General features: G+C 39.4%; 1 long non-coding RNA gene across 7 annotated transcripts in view; it reads left to right on the forward strand.

Annotated features, from left to right (window-relative positions):
* The window catches only part of LOC121672039, a 130,307-nt gene that overhangs the window by 101,222 nt on the left and 14,462 nt on the right, over positions 1–14,623 (forward strand). For 5 of the 7 annotated variants that reach the window (XR_006018741.1, XR_006018735.1, XR_006018743.1 and 2 more), the window contains one exon: positions 7,170–7,313. The exons of 1 other annotated variant lie outside the window; for it this stretch is intronic. This is a non-coding gene — a long non-coding RNA (uncharacterized LOC121672039). Of the gene's footprint in view, positions 1–7,169; positions 7,314–9,163; positions 10,113–14,623 lie in introns of those variants that run through there. One more of the 7 variants, XR_006018740.1, reaches the window with a different exon arrangement.

Below are 14,623 nucleotides of genomic sequence, written 5' to 3' on the forward strand. Positions count from 1 at the left end.
CCGGGATCAGCTGCCCAGGGGTTTGTGAAGCCTTTGTTCCATCCTTCCCGGGATCCCAGGGCACCAGAGCCGCGGGTTTCCCGAGCTCGCTCCGGAGCGCCCCCTGCAGCCGCGGGGGAACCATCGCACCTGCCCTGCTCACCGGGAGCCGCCAGCGCCCCTGCCGGCTGCGAGCGGAACTGCACCCGAGGGGAAATAGCCTGACAGCCGAGAAGGCTGGCACTGGGTTTGTGACTGCTGTTACTGCCATAGTTGTTGTTGTTTTGTTTGACTGGTTATATACATATATATATATATAGTAAAGAACTGTTATTCCTATTTCCCACATCTTCGCCTAAAGGCTCTTGATTTCAAAATATAATAACTTGGAGGGAAAAGGGGTTATATCTGCCACTTCAAGGGGGGCCTCTGCCTTCCTTAGCAGACACCTGTCTTTCAAAACCGAGACAGTTGAAAAGCTTATACTTGACAGGTTGCTATAAATCATCAATATTTAATTAAGTCAAAAAGAGGGCATATGATTAGTGATGTGCTGTCATTAAGTACCTAGAATGATCTCATAAATTCACCATTCCAGCCATATTAAGATCAGTAAGAAAATACACTTATTAGATCATAAAGGATAGACAACAGCCTGAGATTAAAGTGCTTTAATCCTCTTGGAGAACAGCAACAGCAGCACTTAAGTTTAAGGTCATCTGCTTTTATGAGGCTTGATATAATATTTGTACAAGTAAATACATCAGAGAGTACTGCTAGTACTAATTATACAGAGTATTCAGTGGAAGTTTCCCTGAGAAATGCTGAAATGAAGATATATTCACTTATTCTTGGAACACATGGGACACATGGACTTGTCCAAAATCCAGCAGAATTCAGCAGGCAGATCACAGAAGTGACTGTGGAGTAATGTTAGACAGTGATGCCAACAACTTAGGGGTTAAAATCTAGCAAAGTGTATCAGGATGTCAGATCAGTACAAACTTTAATTGACAGCTGTTCTTCATCTCTGTCCCCCACCTCCCACAAATAATGCCTTGATAAATACTGGAGAGACACCTTGGTTCTGACACTGGCAGCACTAATAGTGATGTTGTATTTCTCTTAACAAAGCCCAGAAATCAGGATGCAGGACACATCCTGAGGGGCTTCACCTTGTTTCAACTGCCTTTCAGGTCCCCCAGCTGAAATGTTGAGGACTGGAGCAACAGAGATTCTGATGAGAAAGGGCACAAGAAAAGCAGGAAAATTGAGAGCTGCAAGTCTTCATCAGAGAGCAAGTAGGAATGGTGATTGTAGGTCAAAGGCAGCTAAAATGACAAATGTGCAAGGGCTGAGACCAAAACAACAAGAACACAGGAAATAGTAAAGGCAGCAAATATATCAGATGAGGCAAAAGCTGGCCACAGAAAAAGGAACAGGGTGTGAGTCACAAACTGGTTCTCTGAGACCAAAAACTAGATAGGAGGAAGGAGGTAGACAAGTGGTGAGAAAACAATTCCAAAAACGAAGAAGGAAGAAATAAAAGGAAATTACACATTTTAGATGTGTAATTTGAAAAACATTCAGATTCTTAAGAAAACAGTTAATTGACTGTTACAAGTAAAATTTCTCCACTGCAAATGTCAGAAGTAGAGATACTTCGTACAAGTGGAAAAAAAGCTTCATGATTTTGCCAGTTTGGTAAATTATGTGACTTAAACATGCTAGACATGAGGGAAATGGGCAACAAAATCTTCCCCAAAAGTCAAAATATTCCATTTCAATAGTTTTATGAGATAAATACTTTTTCTAATGTTCAAAATAGCTTTTTAAAATGTCCCTCTGTTTTTCTTAGTTGACCAGGAGTTATTTTTAACCTTGTTTCCTTGAGAAAATTGAGGACTTCTATTTTGGATAATCCTTCACGGGACGGATTTCACCAACTGTAAAAATAGCTCACAATTTCTCCTGCCTATGCAGCCAGAGAGTAGCAGAAACCTGCATGAAACTACTTTTCTTTCTTCTTTTAACTGCTGGTGAACTAAATGGAGTAAAAAATTTATCATTCATTCAGTTCTAATTCAGCAAATTTCCGACTGATGCTTTCTCAAAAACCCTTTTGGGCTCCTGGTGATGTTCTGATTGCGTTTGCTCAGCTCTGGTGAAGGCCCACAGATTATAAACTCTTTCTGACAAGGACTCTCATTTATTTTCTGCTGCCTGGAATTGCCTTAGGGCTGTAGCACGTGGTATGGGAGGCCTGAAAGATTGCTAAAGCTCCCTTTCCCAGAATTGTCTCTATTTTGTTACATAATTTAACATAAACATAGATTCCGTAACTTCTGAATGTTTGGGGGAATATTTTTCTTTGTTCAGAGTACTAAAAAGACCTCTTTTTTGAGTTCTTGAAAACATTTCAGTAGCATAAACTGAGACATTATGAATGTTCCACTTCAAAATTCATATTTATGATGTTTTTTACTGATGATTAAAATAATAAGCAATTACTTTGTACTGTTGATGGCTGCTTCCAGCTTCTTGCTCCAGGAATAAAACCATGCTCTACTGAACTGGGAGCCCCAGGTTCAAATCCAGAAGCAAGAACTGTGAGAACTTCTTTAATAGCTCACCTCACAAAACATTAGAGCCGGAGATTTACCAAGACTGGATTCCTACATTTGGCTTGAATAACTTGACAGATTGCAGTCTTGAATCACATTAGAGAAAAAGTAATAATTCACAAAAAAAGAGGATGAAAGGTTTTTATTCCCCCCATCTATCAGGGGATATACTATTTGGATTGGGACATTTTTCTTAGGGACCTCTGCACTCTGTTCTAAAGCATAAAATTGATAAAATGTCTCGGACTCTGCTTAGCAGCAAGTAGCAATTATGAATGTGAGAAGAAAAGCATAAAACAGAGACAATTGCACTAAGATTCTATGAAATAAAAATTGGCCATCACTTACTTAATGAGATGATTTCATTATGATTGATAGAGCTACAGAGACTTTAATTACAAGAGAAAAATCTTATTTTCCTATTGTCTGTGAAAAATTTCTCTTCCAAAAACACTGAATTTGAAAATGACCATTCTGAAAACCATATATTGAAAATAGGTGGTTTTTTAAAGAAAAAAGGGAGTGGTTAGGCAGATACAATAGGCTGTTATTTAGTGTTCATAAACTAGTGAACACCCTTCTGGGAAAGCTGTTGCTGCTGAAAGGCATGGCAGCAATATAGGGGGTCTTCCAACATTTTTAGTTGTCATCAAACATTGTAAAGAAAGTACTGTGAAACAAAATATGCTAACTATTAGACAGAAATAGTAGTTAAATGAAGTTTTACAGGTAATAGCTCAGAGCCATTGTAGCTCACACTGTAGTAAAAAGTGCCATGTCTCAGGAAAACTCAAAATGAAAGCAGATACTCAGAAGCCATTCGTGACATATTTTTTCAGGCTAGTCAGGCTTCCAAATTATGTATATGTATTCATGCATATATATATATATATATTTGTATAAAGATAATTTTACAAGAAGGAAATATTGTGCATTGAATTTTTTTGTCATATTTAACAATCTGTATCTGTGATTGCACACACTTCTGACTCAGAACTTGGAGCAACAGAGATTTGTTCCCAATCATGGCATCACTGTTTAATTTTCTGTTCCCTATTCAGAGTGATGAATTCCAATCCATTACTCATATTTTTGCATTTTTTAATTCCTGTACCCAGCAATATGCTTAAGTGTACTGTTCTCAGTATCTTTCCAAACCTTTCTTTCACTTTTGTCTCTAAGTTTCTTTCATATCATGTTTTCTTTTAGGTTTTCTGTCTGTCCTTTCCTCTGAAAGACTAACAGTCTTCACTCAATTCCTTCTTAACACATATATTTTCTGGGAATGTCAACACTAATCTGTTGGAAACAGAGATCATTTAGTATAATAAATCTGCACAACCTGAGAGATTAGACCCTCGTCTGATCATTCCCCACATTTTATTTGTGTGCCTCACTAGCAATGTTTATCTCACTGAAAATGTGTAATCTAATGGAGTGGCCCTTAACGTTCAAAAAGGACACAGTCAGTAAAAATACTCTATAAAATACAATTATGGTCTACATTTTAAAAAACAGTTTGGGATTTTGAGTCCAAGTGGATGACAGTTTTCAGAACAGGTGGTCCAGCCAGCTCCACACCAACATGGATGCTTACAATAAGATAATAAAAAGTTGTTAGGCATTGAAATTTGGGTCAGTATAATCATATGGACTTCCATTCACCACATTGGGAATACAAAAGGAAAAAATACCTCTCTTGAAAAACATGAATAATTTCTCCACAGTATACTGAAAGGCATATTTTAGCTGTAATTGCTGAAGAGTAAAAATACCAAATATGAAGAAAATTAATAAAAAGAAAGAATATAATCTCACAGCATGTGTAGCTACTGCATTTTGTTGTATCTTATACTTGGACTCATATTCAAATTAAAACATTTTGGGGGTTTGGGTTGGTTGGGGGTTTTTTGCTAACATTTTGACTCCAAGATTTAACCCTGTATTTTATGCTGAGGAATAATTGGGCTAGTGCTAATTAAAGAGGCTAAAGGAAAAGCTTGCTATTTTATATGCCTGTATGTCAGGGATATGCACATAAGAATAATACATTTTTCTGCCACAGGCCAATTAGAAACTATTTTTTTTTCTTTATTACTTTCTAAATAAGTTATCTCCAGTCTATGGAGAGGTAAAAGTGACTTGCCCATGCAAGAGATTTCATTGGATACTCTAAAAGCATCCATTTCCTCAAATAATTTTTTTCCAGCTTCACAATAATTTTCCTGTTAAAATCATGGCCAGACATAAGACATTGGGAAGCACTATCAAGTATAACTACTGCAAAGTCAGTGGAATAGTTGGTATTTGCCTCAATAAATGCAGATAAAAAGCACTCCCCAATTCTTTGCCACTGCTAATTCTGCTGAAACTGTTGTGCCACACATCCTTTTACTGTCCATGTAGAAAGCTCATCCAGCAGAGCTGGATGATTTACACGCTCAGACATGGCACTCCAAAATAATAAGCTACAAAAGTAATTCGTTTAGCACTGTGACAATTCTGTCTGTGAAACTTAAAAAAAATTATTAATGGTGGTAGTTATTTATAGATCATCTCTAACCCACAGAAGATAAAAGCATTCACCCCTTTTTCCAAATTGATGTATAGATTGCATGTCAGAGGGATAATGTCACTTAGCAGTGAAACCTCTGGAACAGCATTTCATAGAAGAAAGTGCAGAACAGAGTTTAAGGAAGAAATAATACACCCATGTAACAGTGGTGTCAGTACATGCTGTGCCAACTGGCATTTGCCCAGGACTCCGGAGTTAACCTCTAACCTTGTGAGAGTACTAGAGTACCACAAAAAATGATGCCTGATATTTCACCCAAAAGATGAGAAAAAGACTAAAAGTGGAGATTTTTGATCACCATCAAAGACTTCCTAAAATTCCTTTTCTTTCTTACCTAGCCAAGTTCCCGTTGTATCAGAACACTTTCTCTGTGTACACGCTCTCACACTGCCCCCCATCACTCTACCTCAAGGTGGAAGTAGGTTTGTTTACCAGATTGGGATGGGAGTATTTCAGCAAGTACTAATTAATACCTCTTGAATAATATTTTATTATCAGTAAAATGTATATCACTTCTCTCTTGACTTCTGAATCAATACAGTTATAGAAATAAAAATCATATTTTTCAGGAGATACACAAAAATCCTAAATTACTTAGTAACTTGGAAATAGAATATGTAATAGCTATTCATTTAATTCATTAAGCTAAGGAACCAAGAAAAATTTGCTGTCTTTCTTGTTTGTAAAAATACTCTTTTATATTCTAATTTTAAAAATATAGGAACAAAACGCCCAATTTTTCATGGAGAAATGACTACACAGCTAGATTCTGGCTCCGTGTGTTTCACTTTTTTATGTAAGAAAGTCATCACCTGAAGAGATCTGTAAGGTGCTCAACCCTAGAATAAACACTTTCTAGCAGACAAATATTATATTTCTCCCATAGCATTAAGGGAAGTACAGGGACTAAGCTGAAAACATCTGTGTTGCTCCTTGTATGTGGAAAGTATAACAGCCTATGTGCAGTGCCAATAACAATATACTGGTTCTTATTTGCCAAGCAATGCTGGCTATCATCAAAACCACACCTTTAATGGAGTAGCTGAAAGGCACAGACCGACAACAGTATTCAAGAAAGAATGGGGTAAGGAAGCGATTGTGCCTCAATCTGTTCCTCATCACTTTATGTCCCAGATGAGATGAAACACAGAAATACTGTACCTCATTCCCAGCTCTTTTTGACTGGGGACATGCACTGGTTTGCCTCTGGTTCCAGGGCCAGATCTGTCAAAGTCAATGCTAATGAAATATGATCTCTTTCCCTTTTCTTGCCTACACAGCTGTTTGATTAGAAGACTGAGTGAGGAAATAGATCACAAAGGCCAAGTGTGCTCATCTCTTTATGGGTGCCATTAACAATATGCTTCAAGGCAGGCTCCAGGGATTTCTTATTGGTGGCAAAGAAACCTACATAAAGTAGATTAAGCAAACAAGCTCTTTTTCATCTACTGGCTAGTACCAACAGCATAAACAAATATTCAGCAATTCAAGTTCTCCACTGATAAAGTTCTTGTCACAGCGATCACTAAAAGTGTTCAATCACCCAGCATCCAGGTGCTGCATACTGATAACTTTGCCTTTAAATTCTCCCCAGAAGGAACAAAACATTAGTTAACTCCATGAGTTTCAGAGCTCATTCTTCATTTAACACCAGGAAGGATGTAACACAGCAAAGCTGGGACCAGCCTGACTTTCCTCAAAGCCGGATCCCCACTAGTAGCTGTGGTTTTTCCACCCCTCAGGGCTGACACTATCCTGCTAAGGTCTGTACCTGCAATACCCAAACCAACTCATTTAAAAATGACAGGATGTGCACTGGCAGAAAATAAATTACCTGGTGAGGGTGGAGGCCAGCAAGCAATGTTTTATCAACTCGACAGTAACACCACTGACTGCACAATGCCATGGTTTAGTACTCACTGCTCATACTAGCCAATCCCACTCATATGCATGAACAAGGCATCTTTTGTATGCACCTTTTTTCTTTCCAGGCTTGATCTTCATTTTCACAGAATCACAGGCTATTCTGGCCTTGATGGGTCTGAAAAGGAGCATCGGGTCCTTAAGTGAATAGCCCGTACAGGGATCAAATCCATGACCTTGGCATTATTGGCACCATGCTCTAACCAATTAAGGTAATCTCTTTTATCTCAGCCTTAATTATCCTTCCTTTTCCTCTTTTAGCTGGGCTAAGATTTCCCTTCCATCCTGTTTTCCTCCCATCTTGCCTTAGGAAACACCTCGCTGTATTCCCTCCTAATAATTAGTTACAACATTAAACTGAACTTTCAACACTTGAAACCTTAAAATACACTGTCTAGGATTGGATGTCTTCACAAGCATCCAAACAGATCTTCATCAGTAACTTCTGTATTTTAATCTCCTGGGTCGGCAAAACTGTGTTGGAAATTTTGCAACAGTTGTCCTTCAAATTTAAGTTATGGTACTTCCTTTTGTTGTTTTTTTTTTTTTTTTTCATTAAGATGGGGAGAACACTTCAGCATAATACTTATTTCAGTGTGTCAGTATTTTACATGTGCTTCTGATCAACACCAGAAAATATGTAAGGGCAGACAAGGATATGTAACGACAGCATAGGTAAGGAAGAGTTCAATCAAATTTTCATGAGCTTCAGAGAAGATCTATTTCACATTCTTAAAACTACTGTTAAAATTGATTTTTTTACCACCAAATCTTCTTCATATATTTGTTTCCAATGTTATTTTTTTGTGTAGGCTGTGTGACTGTCCTCTACCACCAAAGGATTCTTTTGACAAGCAATTGAAAGTAGCATTCAGAGTTAGAGGGTGGACAGTAAGAATAAGAAGCAAAAACCAAGACCAAATCTGGGATAAAACAACTTAGTCACGCCAATAGGTCTCAGAGAGACATAGCCTATGCCCCTTGGAGCAGCATCCAGTTGAGCCTCTGGATAAATCTGTTACACAGAAACACCTGAGTACATGTGCCCCATTGTTTTTTCCTCCATGAATTTTGGAAGATCTTTTTCCTCTTCTATCCCAAGAGAAAAAAATCACAGGCAAATGTTTAGCAGCTGTATCTTCACTAAGCAGTGTAACGTGGGCTCTGTCCTGCACAGTCTGAAACGAACTGTTGTGTCTCACCTATAAGCATCACCTAATGAAATACTGATGGAAAGGCGGTATAGAAAACTCAGGCAGCACTTCTGAGAGTGGTAATCATTTAGCCCACTCATAGGAAATGTTATTTCCATTACTTTTGGGCCTGTAAATCTTACCTTCTCAATGATTACACTGGAAAACCACAAGCAAACCCAGACATAAATTACATGCAATTAAAAGGACCTTCTGCCTTTCTGTTTCAGTAAATGTTTTGGATCAGTAAAGCCAATTAGATAAAACTTTCTGACAGAAATTTGGGAAAAATTCCTTCTTGGAAATGTGGTAATCCCTGTGATAAACAGAGGTATGTTTAGAAAAGGTGTCCCAGCGATTTTTATTGATATGCAATAGGGACATTTGTGTCTTAACAAGAAAAGCAGACACCATAAAATTGCTGGTTTGTTTATTCAGAGCTAAGTGGAAAGAACACATTAAAATAAAGGTGAACAGCATCCAGTGATGACAGAAGCAATTTGCCAAGTGTGATAAATATGCCAATGTTAGTAGACACAATAGCAGCACTCTGCAAAGCCTGATGACAAACAGCTTCTTCAGAATTGGTACAGCAGTTAAGGTTCCCAGACTGACAGGAAAATGGGAGGAAAGGAAATGAAAGCAACTTTCACATTGAGTTTCAGTTAATTAGAAGCAGAAATTTGGGAGAGGAAGCAGTCTTACCTTTTGAAATGTCACTTGCCTCTCTTTAGATTATATTATGCCCAAAGCCTGAATAAATATTCTTTTGGCATTTGGAGCCAAATAACGACTCTGCTCCACAAATATTCTCAGTGCCATTATATGTTGAAGAAGTTGAATATATGTGTTTATTTTTTTTTCTCCAGCATCAGCAATGAAAGTAAAACAAGAACATTAAGCATTTGTGGTCAATTCATTCTGGAGAGAAAAAGAAAAAAAAAGAAAAAAGCAGATCACACTTCTATTCTGCGATTGTAAGATTGCTAGAAGGAGCTGACTGTAAAAAGGAACCTAAAAAATCTGGCAATTATAAAAAGTGACCACTTCCCCTTTAGGGACTGTCATCATATTCTGATTTACTGAGACTACATCAGACTAGAAATAAGCCCTCTGCAATACTTCCTCTTTGTTAGAATCATCAATAATGAAATAGTGATTTTCGGTATCCATTCTAGCAGCTATTCGTACCTCAGCATTTATAAATGCTTCATAAGCCAGAAATTCCAGGAATTGTGTCAGAATCTGTTTGCATTACCCTTTGTATCATACACCATTGTTTCCCCATTTCACTCTCTTAAAAATAACACTGTGTACAGTGCAACAATTTTCTTCTTTCATATGAATGCAAATAAAGACTTTATTAGAATAATAGATTGTGTGTAGTGATTGCTGATTAGTGACTCTTAGGGGATAGCTTGCCTGAAGCATTAAGGTCTTGCCTTGGAGGCCCTGATCTGGGAAAACATTCCTGTGTTGAAACAATTCCCATCATTTTAATGTGTTTTACTTAAGCATTTGCTGTTGGGGATTTTTAGATTTTATTTTATGTTTTCCATCTGCCTAAAAGATTTGCTGTTGATCATCCTCCAGAGCACCTTGGTTTTGAGAACCAGTCACTTGAGTCTGCCCTTGTACCCAGCCCTGAGACCAAATGTTCCTCTGAGCACACAAACAGCTGTGGCAAGGGATCACTCTGGGCTTAGTGAGTGCACGGCCCATGAAGCTGGTGTGGATCCTCAAAAAATGTCAGGAAAGCCATCACCTTCTAATAAACACCTCTAGCTAGAGAAGGACTGCTGTGACTCTCTCCTTTTAGCTTAAAGCCCAGTTTCAGCAGTGGGGACAGAGATTATCTTTCTTTTAAAGTAAGGCTTTTCTGGGATGCATAAATGCGTAGCTTAAAACTCCTCCACTAAAAATAATTTACTGAATCCCAGGATTTCCATTTCATCAGGCACCCTAACCATTACTGTACTGCAAATTCATATTGCCTGTACTCACCCCACCCCCAAACGTACTGGAAGAAAAAAGCAAGGCCAGCTGATTCCCTCAAAAGTGACAGCATAGGGGCCTTAGGTTTGAAGCAGAAGCTTCAGCTATGAATCACAACTGGAAAAGTCCTTCTCCCTCCAGTCCAGAGTGAGAGGGAGGCAGGCAAGAAAAAAAGGTTCACAGCTCATTCTCCCCTGCATGGTATCTCACTGGCCTCTGCTGTCCACGCCCATGGAGTGCTGGCTGAGCAGGTCTTGTTAATCACTGTGCTAAGGAGGGAACATCCCTGCTCTCCACTTCGGGAGTGTTGACAGCTGCTGCCTCTCATCATCACACAGGGACAAAGATGGTTCTTAACGTTATTTTTCCTTGGGTAACTTTCTTCAGCCTACAAACTCTCTCTTGGCAGGGTGGCTACCACAGCTTGGCTCTGCTCCTGGTTGTCCTCAATCACTTCCATAATAAGCATGATATTTTTATTTTTATTTTTATTTTATTAATAACATGAGAGGAACTGCAAAGTCATTAAAAGGTATAGATTCCTGGCACAAATTTAATTATCAATTCCATCATCTGAGACCACATCTCCCATGACTCCAGTGCCACAATAGAAATGCTTCTGCATCTGAGGTCATGCAGAATTTGAAAGACTTTATCTCTCATTTTACTTGTTCTAGTTTTGCAAAATTCAGACCATCCAATCACTGCCTCAAACTTTTTTTTTGGTATAACCTTTTTCTGTTATGACCTCTTAACTCTGCTGTCCATCTTGTTTTTATAGCATACATCTTCTCTGACATTTGCTTTTTATTGTTCTTTCTGAATAAGTTCCATACTTACTTGATTTTCAAATTAAAGTTGATCTTCCAGCCCTGAAAATGATTAAATTTGAATTTAAAATGTGGATATTTAGTTACTGTGATTATCTATGTAAGAGGTTTTACATTCAGGTTTATAAAAAAACTTGCAAACAAAGGCATGATTTTTTACCAGTTCTGCAACCTTAGTATCTTCAGATTTTTTCCTTGCTTTATTTTAGTGGCAGAACAGATATTAACTCCCAGCCCAGTGTTATATCATCTCTGGAGACCATAAAAAATAGGAGATGCAGACTTACACACACAGACACACACATTTCATATTCCCATCACAGAACATTTACATATGATCTTTAATCAAAATATTTTACCACTGTGAACAAGTGACAGCAACATCATGAACACATTATTTAATGAGTAAAATGTGGACACAAGCAACACAGGGATCTGTCTTGGAATATAGACAGGGAAGGAGATTAAAAAGTATTATTACTGATGGATGTTTTACTGTACTGAATTCAAGTTTTACAGAATTAAAATATGATACCCATACTCAATCTGAGCGATTCCTGTTGGGTTAGTTCTGCTCTTGGAAAACCAGAAAGACCCAAGTAATTTACTTCCTCATGATGGACTTACATTCACTAAGCTCAGGTATTCTTCCCACAGAGATCAGCATGAAGCCATACAGGTAAGCACAGCTGGGAAAACACAAACTACCCTGAGAAAGGTCTGCTCCTCCTGTGCTGCTGGGATCATCAGTGTGAGCCCCAGGATGGGGTCTCAGTAATATTTAGAGCTGGTATTCATCCACAAATAGGGGATGGAGAAAGTGGACCTTGCTCATGTCCTTGGAAGTCAGAGTGTGTTGTGTAAGCAGTCACCACATCTGTGAGAGCAGCAAATTAGGAAAAAAAACAGGGACTGAGAGTTGTGCATGTAAGTTACCTGGAGCAGTAATTGGAAATAAACAGCTCAACTATGGAGTCAGTGATCTCTTGGTAAGAGAGGAGTCACATCTCAGGCACATATCTCAGCTTCCTATCAAGGACACCTGGATCCAACAACAATTTTTTCTCAATTTCTTATTTGCCAATAAAGTGACTTCATGACACATATGTGGCCTTTTTAATCTCTTCCTGTGCTCATGTTCAAGAAGAGCAGTTTGGAGTCTGTCACAACCTGAAAGGAGCTGATTTTTGTCTTTCATGTTGGAAATAAGTACACGCAACATTGACAGTATTTCTGGCCTACTTTGTCTAGATATAAATCTGGCCTTGGAAAAAGCTAGAGTGCTTCAAAAATATCTTGGATCTCTGTGGAGACCAAACAAAAAAAGGAAGAGTGATTTATGCCTGGTTAATTTGTAGAGCACCTTTCACATTTGGCTGAATTTTGAAAACACATGTTTGTGGTTTTTTCCTGAGGTCTGGTGGCACCAGTCTAGTGAGCCTGGCATTTCTTCTGCTAACACAAACCAATAGTGAAGACACATGAGATTACAGGACAGTCTCCACACCTTTACAGTTTCCAATGACTCTTTCCTGACCTCTCTGTCCTATAATGGTCTCACTTAGGGAGTAAGGCAGCAGGTAGTAAGGATGGCCAGAAGGGAATGAGGTTCACTTGAACTCAACTTGTCTGTCTGAAGGACAGGCATCGAGCCAAAGTTCTTACTGTAGATTGCACTATTTTCCTCTCAAGTGCCTCTCTCTCCTGCTCTCTCCTGCTCTCTCCAGCTGCAACAGAGGCTTCTCTTGCTGACTTTTCCTCTGCCCACTTCCCTGAGCTCCTATGTTCCAAGTGAGATTGAAAGAGGAAGTGCTGAAACAGCAGCGTGCTTTTCTCACAGTGTTTCTGGATGAAGCGGAAGCCCAGAACACTGGAAATCTGTCCTGTTTCGCACTCTGTAAACAGCTTCTATAGCAACATAGCCAGGACCAGACAAGTTATGCATATGAGCATAAACTTGTAGACATCAAGGACTCCATGATTTATACAAACCGTATTATATTTTACCTCTGTCTCTCAATTTTATAAACCATGTTTGTCTTCTGAATGAAAAATATTAAAAGGGAATAAATCACAATCTACAATCACATCTTTCTTTTTGTTTAAAGTAGGAAGAAGACCTGTCGGTTTTTTCCTACCAAAACACACTTTGACATCCCTGAACTCAGACCTAAAAATTGTGCACCTTTTTTTTTTTAATTTTTGGTGCAAATAAGCATAGCCAGGTTATTGCCAAGGCACAAAGAGCACGGCACAAAGAATTACAAGCTCCAATCTTTTATTTATATAATGCTCTTACCTCTGAGTTATTTTTTTTTTCCAGAAGTGCCATATTACTGATCCTAGAATCATGCAATCATAGAATATGCTGAGTTGGAAGGGACCCACAAGGATCATTGAAGTCTAGCTCCTGGCCCTGTACAGGAAACCCCAAGAATCACACTATGTACCTGAGAGCATTGTCCAAACACCTCTTGAGCTCCATCAGGTTGGTGCTGTGACCACTTCCCTGAGGAGCCTGTTCCAGTGCTCAGCCACTCTCTGGGTGAAGAACCTTTTCCTGATATCCAACCTAAACCTCCCCTGACACAGCTTCAGGCCATTCCCTCAGGTGCTGTGACTGGTCACTAGAAAAGAGATCAGTGTCTGCCCCTCCTCTTCCCCTCACAAGGAAGTTGTAGACTGTAATAAGGTCTCCCATCAGTCTCTTCTTCTCCAGGCTGAAGAGACCAAGTGACCTCAGCCACTCCTCATACGGCTTCTCCTGAAGGCCCTTCACCATCTTTGTGGCCTTCCTCTCTAATAATTTTATATCTTGCTTACATTGTGGCACCCAAACCTGCCCCCAGCACTCGAGGTGAGGCTGCCCCAGTGCAGAGCAGAGGGGACAATCCCCTCCCTTGCCCAGCTGGTGATGCTGTGCCTGATGCCCCCCAGGACACAGATGGCCCTCCTGGCTGCCAGGGCACTGCTGACTCCTGTGCAACTTGCCATTGACCAGAGCTCCCAGGTCCCTTTCCCTGGCACTGCTCTCCAGCATCTCATTCCCCAGTCTGTCCATATATCCAGGGCTGCCCCATGCTAGGTGCAAAATGCAGCACTTTTTGTTAAACTTCATATGGTTGGTGATTACCAGCCCTCTAATTTGTTGGGTTCTCTCTGCAGGGCCTCTCTGCCTTTGAGGGCATCACTGGTTCCTCCCAAATTAGTGTCTTTGGCACACTTACCTTCCAGTCCTTCATCAAAGTCCTTCATGAAGACATTGAAGGGCACTGGACCTAAAATGGAGCCCTGTGGAACCCCACTAGCAACCAGTCACCAGTCTGATGTAGCCCCATTTACTGTAACTCTTTGCACCCTACCTGTGAGCCAGTCACTCACCAATTGCATGATGTATTTATCCAACTGCATGCTGGCTGGACATTTTGTCCATGTTTTTCAATTTGCAGTCTCAGATCTTCATTATTTCCTGCTTAACTACCATTTTATGAAAAAAATACTCAT

The sequence above is a fragment of the Corvus kubaryi genome, unplaced genomic scaffold (assembly GCF_017639235.1).
Source record: "Corvus kubaryi isolate FWS band 111438036 unplaced genomic scaffold, C.kubaryi_AGA036_p1.0 37398, whole genome shotgun sequence".
NCBI classification, from domain to species: domain Eukaryota; kingdom Metazoa; phylum Chordata; class Aves; order Passeriformes; family Corvidae; genus Corvus; species Corvus kubaryi.